The following is a 15,596-nucleotide window of genomic DNA, read 5'->3' as shown; positions in this document are numbered from 1 at the left end:
TGTTATATCTTATTCCATCACTATCATATACTACAACTTGTTTAGATATTCTCCAATTGATAGGAGCCTCTTCAATTTCCAATTCTTTGCCACCACAAAAAGAGCAGCTATAAATATTTCTGTACTTCTAGGTCCTTTTCATCTCTTTGGAATACAGACCTAGCGGTGGTATTGTCTGATCAAAGGCTATGCACAGTTTAATAGCCTTTTGGGCATAGTTTCAAATTGTTCTCCAGAATGAATAGATCAGTTCACAACTCTACCAACAGTGCATTAGTGTCCTTATTTTTTCCCCAACCCCCTCCAACATTTGTCATTTCCCTCTTCTGTGATATTAGCCAATTTGATAAGTGTGAGGTGGTACCTCAGGGTTGTTTTCATTTGTATTTCTCTAATCAATAGTGACTTAGATCATTTGTATATGAAGATAGATAGCTTTGATTTCTTCATCTGAAAATTGCCATTTATATCTGATGACCATAAGAAAAACATTTCTGAACAATTAGAGCTATCTAAGCATGGAACAGATTTATTCAGGAGATGAATTCCCTCTAACACCAAACAAAATTAGACAGCTACTTGATGAGTATGTTGGAGAGTACTTTCTTGTTCAGCTTCACTTGGGCATGACAGTTTCTGAATATCCTTCCAAATGTGAATTATGTAGTTTAATTCATACATTATAGTGAACATAACAAAAAGCCGAAAGAGCCAAGATACTGTCTTGGCCACCAACTACTTGATTTCCTTGACAAGTAGAGAGAAATTCTGCTCAAGGCAACACATATTTAGAATTTAAACCCACTTAAAAAATAAGGATTTATTGAAAAATAGTATCATATGCCAAAACAAGGAATAACAGTTAAAGGGAAAATAAGCCTTATGAAAGTTTGGTGCGAGGTAAGCTAAACCAGATCACCCTGACAGCCTTTGTAGGTGAAACTGGGAAGACAGCAAGTATATTTGAGATAAGACAAATCTTTAGCATTACAATAGTGATTTGGAGGTGTCTCATACACCAAAGCCACAGATGTGATTCTTGACCATGTGCCAGATGTCTTTTGGATGAGGGAACTGAAAAAGTCCTGGAGTCACAGGAACTAAATAAGTTTGGCTCTGCTACTTACTACCTGTGTGACCTTGAGCACAATGCTCTAGGCTACTATTTTGTTATCTACTTATGCCCTTGATACCTGACCCATTTTTCTCTCTGTTAGGTTTGCTCCTTTGATTATTCTATCATTTTAATGATAATAAAGATAATATCTAGTATTTATATCCTGCTTTAAGGTTTACAAAGAAAGTTACATATGTTATGTTATTTGAACATCTTTAATCTATGCTCCTTCCTGTTGCCTACCTATATTCTCAGATATCTTTATCTTTTAGCAGACTTTTATTTTACCATACCCCTCAAGTTATTGTGCTATATTTCTACTCCTTTTAATAGCAAAACTTTTTGGGAAGAAACCAAGGGCACCCATTTTCTTACCTCCTATACATTTTAAAAATTAATTTAATTATTTACTTTTAGTTTTCAACATTCACTTTCATAGGCTTTTGAGTTTTAAATTTCCTCCATCTTTCTCCTCTCCCCTCTATCCAAGATGGCATGCAATCTGATATATGCATTACATATACATTCATATTAAACATATTTTCACATTAGTCATATTATAAAGAAAAATTAGGATCAATGGGAGCAACTATGATAAAGAAGAAACAAAAACAACAACAACAACAAAAAAGGGAGAGAGCAAATAGTATGGCTTCAATCTGCATTCAGACTCCATAGTTCTTTCTCTGGATTTGGATAGCATTTGCCAACAGGAGTTTCTTGGAGTTGTCTCAGATCCTTGCATTGCGGAGAAGAGCAAAGTCTACAAAAGTTAGTCATTGCACAATGTGGCTGTTATTGAGTACAATGTTCTACAGGTTCTGCTCACTTCACTCAGCATCAGTTTATATAAGTCTTTCCAGGTTTTTATGAAGTCTGCCTTTTCATCATTTCTTATAGCACAGTAGTATTCCATTATATTCTTATACCACAACTTGTTCAGCCATTCCCCAGTTGATGGGCATCCTCTCAATTGCCAATTCTTGGTCACCACAAGAAGAACTTCTACAAATATATTTGTGTGTGTGGGTCCTTTTCCAATTTGTATGATCTCTTTGGAATACAGATCTAGAAGTGGTATTGCTGGGTCAAAGGGTATGCACAGTTTTATAGCCCTTATGGTGTAGTTCCAAATTGCTCTCCAGAATGGTCGGATCAGTTTACAACTTCACCAACCATGCATTAGTGTTCTATTCCCACTGCCCTACTGTCTTCTCCAACAGTTATCATTTTCCTGTTTTGTCATGTTAGCCAATCTGATAGATTTGATGTGGTACCTCAGAGTTCTTTTAATTTGCATTTCCCTAATCAATAGTGATTTAGATAATTTTTCCATATGACTATAGATTTACTTTCTTCCTCTGAAAACTGCCTGTTCATATCCTTTGACCATTTATCAATTGGGAAATGACTTATATTCTTGAAAATTTGACTCAGTTCTCTATGTATTTTAGAAGTGAGACCTTTATCAGAGACAGTGGCAGTAAAAATTATTTCTCAGATTTTTGCTTTTCTTCTAATCTTGGTTGCATTAGATTGGTTTGTGCAAAAGCTTTTCAATTTAATGTAATCAAAATCATCCATTTTTCACTTCATAATGTTCTCTATCTCTTGTTTAGTCATAAATTCTTCTCTTCTCCATAGATCTGACAGGTAAGCTATTCCTTTTTCTCCTAGTCTGCTTATAGTATCACTCTTTATATCTAAATCATGAACCCATTTTAACTTTAGCTTGGTATAGGGTATAAGATGTTGCTCTATACCTAATTCCAGCCATATAATTTTCCAGTTTTCTCAGCAGTTTTTGTTAAATATGTTCTTATCCCAGATGCTAGAGTCTTTGGATTTATCAAAGAGTACATTACTATAGTCATTGACTGTTTTGTCTTACGTACCTAACCTATTCCACAAATCCACCACTCTATTTCTTAGCCAGTATGAAGTAGTTTTGATGATTGTTGCTTTACAACACAATTTAAGATATGATATAACTAGGTCAGCTTCCCTTGCCTTCCCCCCCCCCCCATTAATTCTTTTGATATTCTGGACCATTTGTTCTTCCAGATGAATTTTTTTTCCTAGCTCAATAAAATAATTTTTGGTATTTTGATTGGTATGGCACTGAATAAGTAAATTAATATAGTTAGAATTGTCATTTTTATTATATTCACTTGGCCTACCCATGAGCAACTGATATTTTTCCAAGTATTTAGATTTGACTTCATTTATGTGAAAAGTGTTTTGTAATTGTGTTCATAATAGTTCCTTTTTTTTTGGCTAGTAAACTCCCAAATATTTTATGATGTCTACAGTAACTTTAAATGGAATTTCTCTTGCTGTTGGACTTTGTTGATAATATATAGAAATGGCAATGATTTATGTGGGTTTATTTTATAACCTCCAACTTTGCTAAATTTGTTTTTTCAAGTAATTTTTCACTTAATTCTTCAGGATTTTCAAGTATACCATCATATCATCTGCAGAGTGATAGCTTTGTTTCTTTGTGTATTCTAATTCCTTCAATTTCTTGTTCTTCTCTTCTTACTAAAGCTAACATTTGTAGTGCAATATTGAATAACAGGGTTGATAATGGACATCCTTGTTTTACCCCTGATCTTATTGGAAATGCTTTTAGCTTATCTCCATTACATATAATACTTGCTGATGGTTTTAGGTAGATGCTACCTACCATTTTAAGGAATATTCCATTTATTCCCATGCTCTCTGACATTTTTAATAGGAATGGGTGTTGTATGAATGTCAAATGCTTTTTCTGTATCTATTGAGATAATCCTATGATTTCTGTTAGCTTTTGTTGATATGGTTAATTATGCTAATAGTTTTCCTAATACTGAACCAGCCTTGCATTCCTCGTATAAATCCTACCTGCTCATAGTATATTATCTTTATGAAAATTTGCTGTAATGTCTTTGCCAATGTTTTATTTAAAATTTTTATATCTATATGCCTGAAGGGAATTGTTCTGTAATTTTCTTTCTCTCTTTTGGCTCAGGATCTCTCTTTGGTATGCTGATGTGAGGCTTGCTGTTGGCTTGCATGGACTCCTCCTATCCTGTACTGCTCCCCTCCTCCCCCAGAATGAAAGGGGTCTTTACTGTTAATCCCCCAAGCTTCCTGACCTATAAGACTGCTGCACCATGTCTTTCTGCTGATTCAGCTGTTCCAGGGTTTTCCCTGGGGTGATATCTTCTGGGCTTTCACAATAAGGGAGGATGAGAGCAACTTACTTCTTACTCAGCCATCTTGGCTCCCAGAAGCAGAACTTATTGGACCTTTATTAAATGTAATTTTTATTGCATTATGATCTGAAAAGGATGCATTCACTATTTCTCATTTTCTGCACTTGTTTGTGAGGTTTTAATGTCCTAAGATTTTTGTGAAGATGCCATGTACAGTTGAGAAAATGGTATTCCTTTCTTTTCCTATTCAGTTTTCTACAGAAGTCCATAACATGTACCTTTTCTAAAATTCTATTCATCTCATTAATTTCTTTCTTATTCATTTTTTGGGTTAGATTTGTCTGGGAGTCAAGATGGTGCAATAAGTAGTAAATCACTGTAACTCTCCCCTATTCACCTTCAAATAAACATAAAATATTGCCCCCAAACAAATCCTAGAACAGCAGAACCAATGAAAAGATAAGGCAAAACAATCTTGGAGTCTCCCAAACTAGGAAGATTGGCAGGAAAAGTGTGTCTCACTCACGTAAAAGGGGAGTGTATTCCAGGACATAAAGCATCCCAGCAAGCCAGAAGCAAGCTCCACTTCAGCAAACCAGTGGGATATCCTAAGCCCCAGTGCAGTGGAGCAGGCAAACACCAAAACTGGGACCCCTTCACCCCCATGTGCTTCTGCATAGCCAGGGGAAATGGCGAGACTCTAGCCCTGAGAACATCCATGTGTTTCAGCATACCTCGGGCAAACAGGCAACTTCCAGTGGCCAGACCTCCATGTGCTTCAGTGTAGTGCCTAAGCAAACAGGCAGCCATCAGCACTGCCCTCCTCTGCACATGCGTCAGCACAGCCCTTGGCAAACAGACAGCCACCAGTGGTCAAACCACCACATGCTTTAATGTATTCCTGAAGAAACACAGAAATAGCCCACCAGCCTCGGCATAATGTCAGACACCAGACCTAGGACTCCATTCAGCACCAGGTAAATTGTTGGACCCCTACCGCCTCCAGCAGTGCCAACTAACCTTCACTGACCCTCTCAGCATAGCAGCAGTCATGAGGGTCCCCTGTGGGCCTCATGGTAACATCATTGCAGCACTAGGTAAACAGCCAGAGCCTACAGTACCTGGCATAAGAAGCCCAAAGCAATGCTCCTTCTACCCTGGGAGAAGAGATCAAAGTTAAAAGAAAGAAAAAAATAACAAAAAAGGTGAGCAAAAACCAACAAAAAAAGAATCAGACCATAGAAAGTTATGATGACAGGGAAGATCAAGACACAAACACAGAAGAGGACAACAATGTCAAAATACCTGTGGCCAAAACCCTAAAGAAAAAAAGGGAAGTGGTCCCAAGCCCAGAAAGAACTCATGGAAGAGTTTTAAGCTCAAAAAGGAGCTTAAAAATCATATAAGAGAGGTAGAAGAGAAAGAAATGAGGGGAAAGAAATGAGAGTGATATAAGAGAATTATAAAAGAAGAGTCAAAAGCTTGGAAAAAGAAAACAACTGCTGAAAAAATAGAATTGGCCAAATGGAAAAGAAGATGCAAAAATCCACTAAAGAAAACAACTCCTTAAAGAGCACAGTTTACCAAATGGAAAAAAAAAAGTACAAAAGTTAATTGAGGAAAATAACTCCTTGAAACTTAGAATTGGGCAAGTGGAAGCTAATGACTCTATGAGACCTCAAGAATCAATTAAAAAAAATCAAAAGAATGAAAAAATAGGAGAAAATTTAAAATACCTCAGGGGAAAAAACGATTGACCCAGAAAATAGATCTAGGAGAGACAATGTCAGAATAATTAGGAGGTGGAGCCAAGATGGTGGAGTAAAAACAGTGACTTGCTTGAGCTCTCCCCCAAAACCCTCCAAATACCTGTAAAATGACTGTAAACAAATTCTTGAGTAGCAGAACCCACAAAAAGACAGAATGAAACAAATTTCCAGCCCAAGACAACTTGGATGGTTGATGGGAAAGGTCTGTTGCAGTAGGCTGGGTAAGGAGTGCAGTTCAGTGGGGGCTGCACAGCCAAATACAGGGCCCAGTGAACCTGGAGAAGGCCTCAGGAGACTGAATCACTGGCAGCAGAGGCAGTTCCCAGACTTCTCAACCCACAAATCCCAAAAACAACTTAGAAGGTCAGGTGGAAAGGTCTGTAGGACCTGGTGAGAGAGGAGCATGGTCTGGCCCAAGCCCTGGTGTAGCCTCAGGGTGGTGGTGGTGGTAGTGGCTGCTTCAAGAGCTCTTGGCCCACAAATGGTGGGGGATTGAGCAGCTGATCAGAGGGGAATTGCAGGGACCTCTTTGCTGGCACTGAGGTAGGATTCTCTTGCTTTGCCCATGCTTGGATCTGGGATGCAGTCCTGGGGTAATCCTGGGGCAAGGAGGGGCTCTGACATGGCAGAACTTGTGGCAGTGGAGACAGAATGCTCCTCACAGTTCCAAGGCAGAAAAGATTGCTTATGGTCATTCCTGTGGTCACAGGAAAGGAGTAAATGCCTCTCCTTTGATCATACCATCTTAGCAGAGCTGAAAAATCACAGTTCCTGAGAAGTATCTCTGAAAACAGATGAACAAAACCCATGAAGTTTGGTATAGTACATTCTCCACACTGGAAGCAGACCCCTACCTTAACAAATATTTAAGAAGTCAAGTACGTGGCTGGGAATGTGAGCAAACAGCATAAAAAAAAAAGCTCAGACTGTAGAATCTTACTTTGGTAGCAGGGAAGACCAAAACATACACTCTAAAGAAGACAACAAAGTCAAAGCTCCTACATCCAAAACCTCCAAGAAAAATATGAATTGATTTGAGGCCATGGAAAAGCTCAAAAAGCATTTTGAACATCAAATAAGAGAAGTACAGGAAAAATTGGGAAGAGAAATGAGAGTGATGCAAGAAAATAATGAAAAACAGGTCAACAACTTGTTAAAGGAGACCCAAAAATACTGAAGAAAAAACACCTTAAAAATAGACAAGAACAAATGGCAAAAAGAGGTCCAAAGAGCCAATGAGGAGAAGAATGCCTTCAAAAGCAGAATTGGCCAAATGGAGAAGGAAGTCCAAAAGCTCACTGAAGAAAATAATTCCTTAAAAATTAGAATGGAGCAAATGGAAACTGATGAATCTATGAGAAAACAAGAAATTATAAGACAAAATCAAAAGAATAAAAAAATAGAAGACAATGTGAAATATCTCATTGGAAAACCAACTGACCTGGAAAATAGATCCAGGAGAGATGATTTAAAAATTGTTGGGTTACCTGAAAGCTATGATAAAAAAAAAAAGAGCCTAGACATCATATTTCAAGAAATTATCAAGGAAAATGGCCCTGACATTCTAGAACCAGAAGGTAAAATAGAAATGGAAAGAATCCACCAATCACATCCTGAAAGAAATCCCAAAAGGAAAACTCCCAAGAATATTATAGCCAAATTCCTGAGTTCCCAGGTCAAGGAGAAAGTATTGCAAGCAGCCAGAAAGAAAAAATTCAAGTATTGTGGAAACACAATCAGGATAATACCAGATTTAGCAGCTTCTGCATTAAGACACCAGAGGGCTTGGATTATGATATTCTGAAGGTCAAAGGAGCTAGGATTAAAACCAAGAATCACCTACCCAGCAAAATTGAGTATAATTCTTCATGATAAAGAATGGACATTCAATGAAACAGAGGACTGTCAAGCATTCTTGATGAAAAAACCAGGGCTGAATAGAAAATTTGACTTTCAAATACAAGATTCAAGAGAAGCATAAAAAGGTAAACAGGAATGAGAAATCATAAGGGACTTATTAAAGTTAAACTGTTTACATTCCTACCTGGAAAGAAGATATTTGTAACTCATGAGACTTTTCTCAGTAGGGTAGTTGGAAGGAATAACTATCTATCTATCTATCTATCTATCTATCTATCTGTGTGTATGTGTACATACATATATGTATATATATATGTACATATATATATATATATATATATATATATGAAAGAATGATATCTAAAAATAAGATTAAGGGGTAAGAGAGAATTGTACTGGGATAAGGAGAAAGGGTGAGGTAGAATAGGATAAATTATCTGACATAAATGAAAGAAGAAAAAGCTTTTAAAAGTGGAGGGAAAGAGGAGGAAGATGAGAGGGAATGAGTCAATCTTACTCTGATCAGATTTATCTTAAGGAGGGAATAACATACAAACTCAATTGAGTATAGAAATCTATCTTACCCTACAGGAAAGTAGAGGGAGGGGGAAAGGAATAAGGGAGGGAAGGGTGATAGAAGGGAGGGCAGATTGGGGGAGGAGACAATGAGAAGCAAACACTTTTAAGGAGGGACAAGGTCACAGGAGAGAATAGAATAAACAGAGGGTGGGGTAGAAGGAAGGGAAATATAGTCTTTCACAGCATGTCTATTATGGAAGTGTTTTGCATGACTACACATTTATAATCTATATGGAATTGCTAGCCTTCTCATTGAGGCAGATGAGAAGGGAGGAAGTGAGAGAATTTGGAGATCAAAGTTTTTAAAATGAATGTTGAATTGTTTTTATATGTAACTGAAAAATAAGATATACAGGCAATGGGGTATAGAGATCTCTCTTACCCTACAGGAACATAGAAGGTGCAGGGGATAAGAGAATGGGGAGGATGAGAGAAGGGAAGGCAGATTGTGGGGAGGGGTTATCTGAATGCATGCCATCATGGGGTGTGAGGGAGAGAGATGGAGAGAAAATTTGGAACTGAAAATATTGCAGAAGTAAATGTTGAAAACTAAAAGTAAATTAATTAATTAATTAATAAAAAAGGGAATAATTGGAATACTTGAAAGCCATAGTGAAAAGGATGACCCAGAAAGCATCTTTCAAGAAATTATGAAGAAAACCTATCCTGATGTCCTGGAACCAGAGGGCAAAACAGTCATTCAAAGACTGCACTGATCACCTCAGGAAAGAGATCCCAAAGTAAAAACTCCATGTAATAGCTAAATTTCAGCACTATCAGGTCAAAGAAGAAATACTGCAAGTTGCTAGAAAGAAATAATTCAAATATTGGAGAACCACAATCAGGATTACACAGCACTTAGTAGCTTCAGCATTAAAGGGTCAGAGGTCATGTAACATGATATTATAGAAGACAAAGGAGATAGGACTACAATCAAGAATCACTTACCCAGCAAAATTAAGCATAACACTTCAAAGGAAAAAATGGTAATTTAATGTAATAGAAGAATTTCAAGCTTTCATAAGAAGACCAGAATTAAACCAAAAATCAGATCTCCAATATCAAGACCCAGGAGAAGCATAAACAGATAAAAAAAAAAAAGAAAACATAAGGGATTCAATAGAGCTAAATTGTTTACATATCTATATAGGAAGATGATACTTGAAATACTCAAAAATTGTATCACTTAATAGTACAGCTAGAAAGAATATGCATAGACAGAGGGTACAGCTATAAGGTGAATTGAAGGGAATTACATAAAAAAATAATTAAGAGATGAGAAAGAGGAGTACACTCAGTGCAGAAGAAGGGGAGAGGTAAAATAGAGTAAATTATTTCATATGAAGAGGCATGAAAAACCTTTTACAATGGAGGGGAAAATGGAAGGTTGGGCAATGGGCATCACTCGAACCTTACTCGCATCAGTATTGGTTCAGAGAGGGAATAATATACACAGCCAATTGAGTATAGAAGTCTATCTTACCCAACAGGGAAGAAGGAGGGGAGAAAATTAAGTTAAAGGGGGGAGGAGATTGAGTAAAGGGGTAGACTGACAGAATGGAAGGCAGGTTGAGAAAAGTGCTGACAGAATAAAAACACTGGTGAAGAGGGAAAAGGTGAAAGGAGAGAGAAAATAAACAGGAGGAAAAATAAAGTGGAGGGAATTACACAGTTAAAAATCTTAACTGTGAATGTGAATGGGATGTCCCATTAAAATGTCCCATAAAATGGAAGCGGGTAGCGGAGTGGATCAAAAACCACCATCCTACAATATACTGTTTACAAGAAACACACTTGTCCTTACTGTCATCAAAATTTGCTCAAAGATGGAATAATATACACACGCAGTTGGATATAAAAATTTGTCTTATCTGATAAGAAAGTAAAAAGGGAAGCAAATAATAGGCAGGTGAGGGGGAGGGACTGATAAAAGGGAAGGTATATTGGGGAAGGTGATAATCAGAAGTAAAACACCTGTGAGGAGGGAAAGGTTGGGGTTAAGAGAGAGAAGGGGATAAAGAAGAGAAAAATAGTATGGTGGGAAATACAGTTAGTTATAACTATAAATGTGAATGGGATGAACTCTCCCATAAAATGGAAGCAGATAATGGAGTAGACCAAAAAACAGAATCCTACAATATGTTTACAAGAAACATATTTGGCCCTTCTACTGTGGGGCTGATCACTATGAACAGTGTGGAAGAAGCCTGTAGTTTTTAGAGGAGGGTTCCTTAAGTTTCTTTACGAACGGGTCATATAGACCTTTATTACTGGCTTTCAGGTGATGGATGACACCTAGCTGATGTGGCATCTTGCAGTACCAAACATGGCATAAGAGAACAATTCTTCAGATAATCAGAATGTTACTTGGTCTGCTGTACTTATAATGTGGTTTATCGATACCTGTACTCCTGAGTCAGGATGGTTAAGTTATCCTGAATACTGAATCCACACTGCTAAATATTAGATAAAGGTTTTTTCTTTGTTTCCTGGAAGCACATCTCTGATTCCCTGGGAGTGACTCCAGTATTTAAATGGCAATCATTTTGTTTGGATAAAGACTGAATAATTGTCAAAGGTATGGAGCTAGCCAAAAAGGGATCAGCCTTTAAGAGACAATTGCCTGATTTTAAAGATTTGTATGGAATACAAAAACCCAGAAAATTCTTGAAGGCTTCTAAGAAACCATTTTGAGCTCCCAAAGTTTGGTAGTAAGTGCACAAATTAAGTGACTTCTAGTTTCCTCTAAATCTTGTCAATTTACATATGAAGGTACAAAAAAATGCAAAATCTAATTTTTCTGATTCTCTTCTTGTTTCATGGATGGTAAAAGTGACTACTAAAAAAAATGCTCTGATGGAAAAGGCACCTCCCACAGTTGAGCTGTAGATTGTCCAGAGTGGGTTGGTGGAAGATGGTTGTTTACAAGGCCTTTTGAATAACATGACACTTACACAAGGTTAATTGGGATGAAGGGAATAGTTTGTTTTATTTGCCTTATTTGTCCATCATGTTCTGTAACATTCAAAATCACAGAGATGGAATAAAAAAACTGCACTTTGAAAAAAAAGAAACAGTTGAAGCAAAGAGAAACACACTGTGTAAAGGTAAGGGGCTAGAACAGAATTTATTATGCTTCAACTAGAGTAAAGAAAGCAGGGGTAGCAATCATGAACTCAGACAAAGCAAAGGCAAAAATAGATCTAATTAAAAGAGATAAAGAAGGAAACTATAACTTGCTGAAAGGTAATATAGAAAATAAAGTCATATCAATACTAAACATATATGCACCAAATGTTATAGTACCTAAATTTTTGAAGAAGTTGAATAAGCTACAGGAGAAATGGATACTAAAGTTATACTAGTGGAGGACCTCAACTTTCTTCTCTCACGACTGGATAAATCCAAACAAAAAATAAAGAAGAAAGAAGTTAAGAATGTGAACAAAAGTCTGGGAAAGTTAGATATGATATATCTCTGGAGAAAATAGAATGGAAATAGAAACATTTTTCTCAGCAATACATGGCATTTGCACAAAAATTGACTATATATTAGGACATAAAAACCTTACAACCAAACATAGAAGAGCAGAAATAGTAAACACATCCTTTTAAGATAATAATGCAATAAAATTATGTTTCATAATGGACAATGGAAAGAAAGATTGAAAAATAATTGCAAATTAAGTAATCTGATCCTAAAAAACAAGTGGGTCAAAGAACAAATCACAGAAACAATGAATAATTTCATTAAAGAAAATGACAACAGTATGACAACATACCAAAATTTATGGGATGCAACAGAAGTGTTACGGAAAAATTTGTATCTCTAATTGCTTACATAAAAAAAGAGAGAAAAAGCAGATCAATGAATTGGGCATGTAACTAAAAAAAACTAGAAAAAGAATAAATTAAAAATTCCCAATTAAACACCAAATTGGAAATCCTGAAAATCAAAGTAAAGACAGCAAAACTTGAAAGTAAGCAAACAAACAAAAAAAAATTGGGGCAGCTAAGTGGCACAGTAGGTAGAGCACTGGCCCTGAAGTCAGGAGGACCTGAGTTCAAATCCAGCTTCAGACCAAACACTTGACACTTATTAGCTGTGTGACCCTGGGCAAGTCACTTAACCCCAATTGCCCCCCCAAAAGTAAGCAAACCATTGAACTAGTAAATAAAACTAGAAATAAAATAAACCGTTAGCTAATTTGATTTTAAAAAGGAAAGAAGAAAATGAAATTACTAGTATCAAAAATTAAAGTGGTGACTACATTACCAATAGAGAGGAAATTAAGACAATTATTAGGAGCTGTTTTGCCTAATTATATGCCAATAAATTTGACAATATAAATTAAATGGATAAATATCTACAAAAATATAAATTACCCAGATTAACAGAAGAAATAAGATACTTAAATAGCCCAATCTTAGAAAAAGAATTTGAGCAAACGATTAATGAACTTTCTAAGAAAAAAATCCACAGAACCAGCTGGATTCAACAGTGAATTCTACCAAACATTTAAAGAGCAACCTGTCCCAATAACATATAAATTATTTGGAAAAATATTTGGGCATCAGCACCATATTTGCATCATAAAAGGAATTTAGTAGAACTCCTTCTTTGCTAGGCAAAGTTTAGTTCTAGTAAAATTTAGTTCTACTAAATTCCTTTTATGACACAAATATGGTGCTGATACCCAAATTAGGAAGAGCCAAAACAGAGAAAGAAAATTATGATCAATTTCCCTGATGAATACTGATGCAAAAATTTTAAATAAAATACTAGCAAAGAGATTACAGCAATATATCACGGGATCATACATGATGACCAGGTGGGATTTATTCCAGGAATACAGGGCTGGTTTAATATTAGGAGAACTATCAGCATAATTGACCATATCAGTGATAAAACCTACAGAAATCATATGATTGCCTCAATAGATGCAGAAAAAGCATTTGACAAAATACAGCACCCATTCCTACTAAGAACACTAGAGATCACATGAATAAATGAAACATTATCTATAATGGGGATAAATTAGAAGTCTTCGCAATACAGTCAGGGGTGAAACAAAGATTCTCAATATCACCTCTGTTATTTAATGTACTAGAAATGTTAGCAATAGCAATTAGGGAAAAAAGAAATTATAGGAATTAGAATAGGCAATGAAGAAGCAAAACTATCCCTCTTTGAAGATGATATATTATACTTAAAAAATCCAAGAGAATTAACTAAAAGTCTACTTGAGATTAATAACTTTAGCAAAGTGCAAGATATAAAATAAACCCACATAAGTCATCAGCATGTTTATATTCTACTCAGAAAGTCCAGCAGCAAGAGATAGAAAGAGAAATTCCATTTAAAATAACTGTAGAGAATACAAAATACTTGGGAGTCTATCTGCCAAGAGAAACACAGGAACTGTATGAACGTACTTTTTCATAAAAGTCAGATCTAAACAACTGAAAAAATAATAATTGTTCATGGGTTTTCTGAGCCAATATAATAAAAATAACAATGCTACCTAAATTAACCTATTTTTTCAGTGGCATATCAATCAAATTATCAAAATTATTTTAGAGAACTAGAAAAAATAATAAAATTAATCTGGAAAAACAAAAACTTAAGGTTATCAAGAGGATAAAACAACTCTGAGGCTCTACTTCACACCTATCAGAGTGGCTAATACGACAAAAAAGGAAAATGTTGGATGTTAGAGGGGATGTGGGAAAACTGGAACACTAATGCACTGTTGGTGGAGTTGTGAACTGATCCAAACATTCTGGAGAGCAATATGGAATTATAAGCAAAGGGTTATAATACTGTGCACATCATTTGATCCAGCAATATCACTACCAGATCTGTATCCCAAAGACATCCAAAAAAGAAGGAAGGACATATTTCTGCAAAAAATATTTGTAACAGCTCCTTTTTTTCTTTTTTTGTGGTGGCAAAGGATTGGAAATCAAAGGCATGCCCAACAATTGGGGAATGGCTAGACGGGCTGTGGTATATGATTGTAATGAAATATTACATGCTATAAGAAATTATAAGCAGCATGATTTCAGAAAAACTTGTAACGTCTTATACGAACTTATGCTCAGTGAAGTGAACAGAACCAGGAGATTGTTGTACACAAAAACAGCAACATTTTTTGATGAAGAATTGTGAATGACTTAGCAGTTTTCAGCAATATAATTATTCAGCATAATCCCAAAGGACAAATGATGAAGCATACTATCTGCCTCCAGAGAAAGAACTGATATTGATTGAATACAGGTTGTAGCATACTATTTTTCACTTTTTTTATTTCATTTTTTTCTTTTATTCAAGTCTTGTACAAAATGGCTAATATGAAAATGTTTTACATAATTGCACATGTATAAATTATATCTGATTGCTTAAAATCTAAAGGACAGGGGAGGGGTAAGATATGGGAGCACAAGAATTTGGAACAAAAAACCTTAAATAAAAATGTTTAAAAAATGAAAAAAAAAGAAAGAAATACACTTTAAGCAGGAAGACATACACATAGAACAATGGTAAGGGACTAGAGCAGAATCTGTTATGCTTCAGCTAAAGTAAAAAGAGTTGGGTAGCAACCCTGATCTCAGACAAAATAAAAGATAAATAGACCTAATTAAAAGAGATAAGGAAGGAAACTACATCTTGGTAAAAGGTACCATACAGGGAAACAATGTTAATGTTAAACATATATGCACCAAGTGGTATAGCCTCCACATTATTAAAGGAAAAGTTAAGTGAGTTAGAGGAAGAAATAGACAGCAAATCTATACTAGTGGGGGTCCTTAACTGTCTGCTCTCAGAACTCAATAAATCCAATCAAAAAATAAAAAAGAAAGAAACTAAAGAGGTAAATAGAATATTAGAAAAGTTCACTAAGACAGACCTTTGGAGAAAACTTAATGGGAACACAAAGGATGATACCTTTTTCTCAGAAGCCTATGGCACCTACACAAAAATTGACCATGTATTATTGCATAAAACCTCAAAATTAAATGTATAAAGGCAAAAATATTAAATGTGTTCTTTTTCAATCATAATACAATA

At 35.7% G+C, this 15,596-nt stretch overlaps 1 protein-coding gene across 1 annotated transcript in view; it reads right to left on the bottom strand.

Moving 5' to 3' along the window:
- EPHA6 (EPH receptor A6) overlaps window positions 1-15,596 on the bottom strand; it is a 1,178,244-nt gene that overhangs the window by 306,008 nt on the left and 856,640 nt on the right. The window lies entirely within an intron of this gene.

Source organism: Phascolarctos cinereus, unplaced genomic scaffold (genome assembly GCF_003287225.1).
Source record: "Phascolarctos cinereus isolate Bilbo 61053 unplaced genomic scaffold, phaCin_HiC Scaffold_725;HRSCAF=1366, whole genome shotgun sequence".
Taxonomy (NCBI): Eukaryota; Metazoa; Chordata; class Mammalia; order Diprotodontia; family Phascolarctidae; genus Phascolarctos; species Phascolarctos cinereus.
Note: the sequence above shows the minus strand (reverse complement) of the source record. Positions and strands in the feature narration are given on the sequence as shown.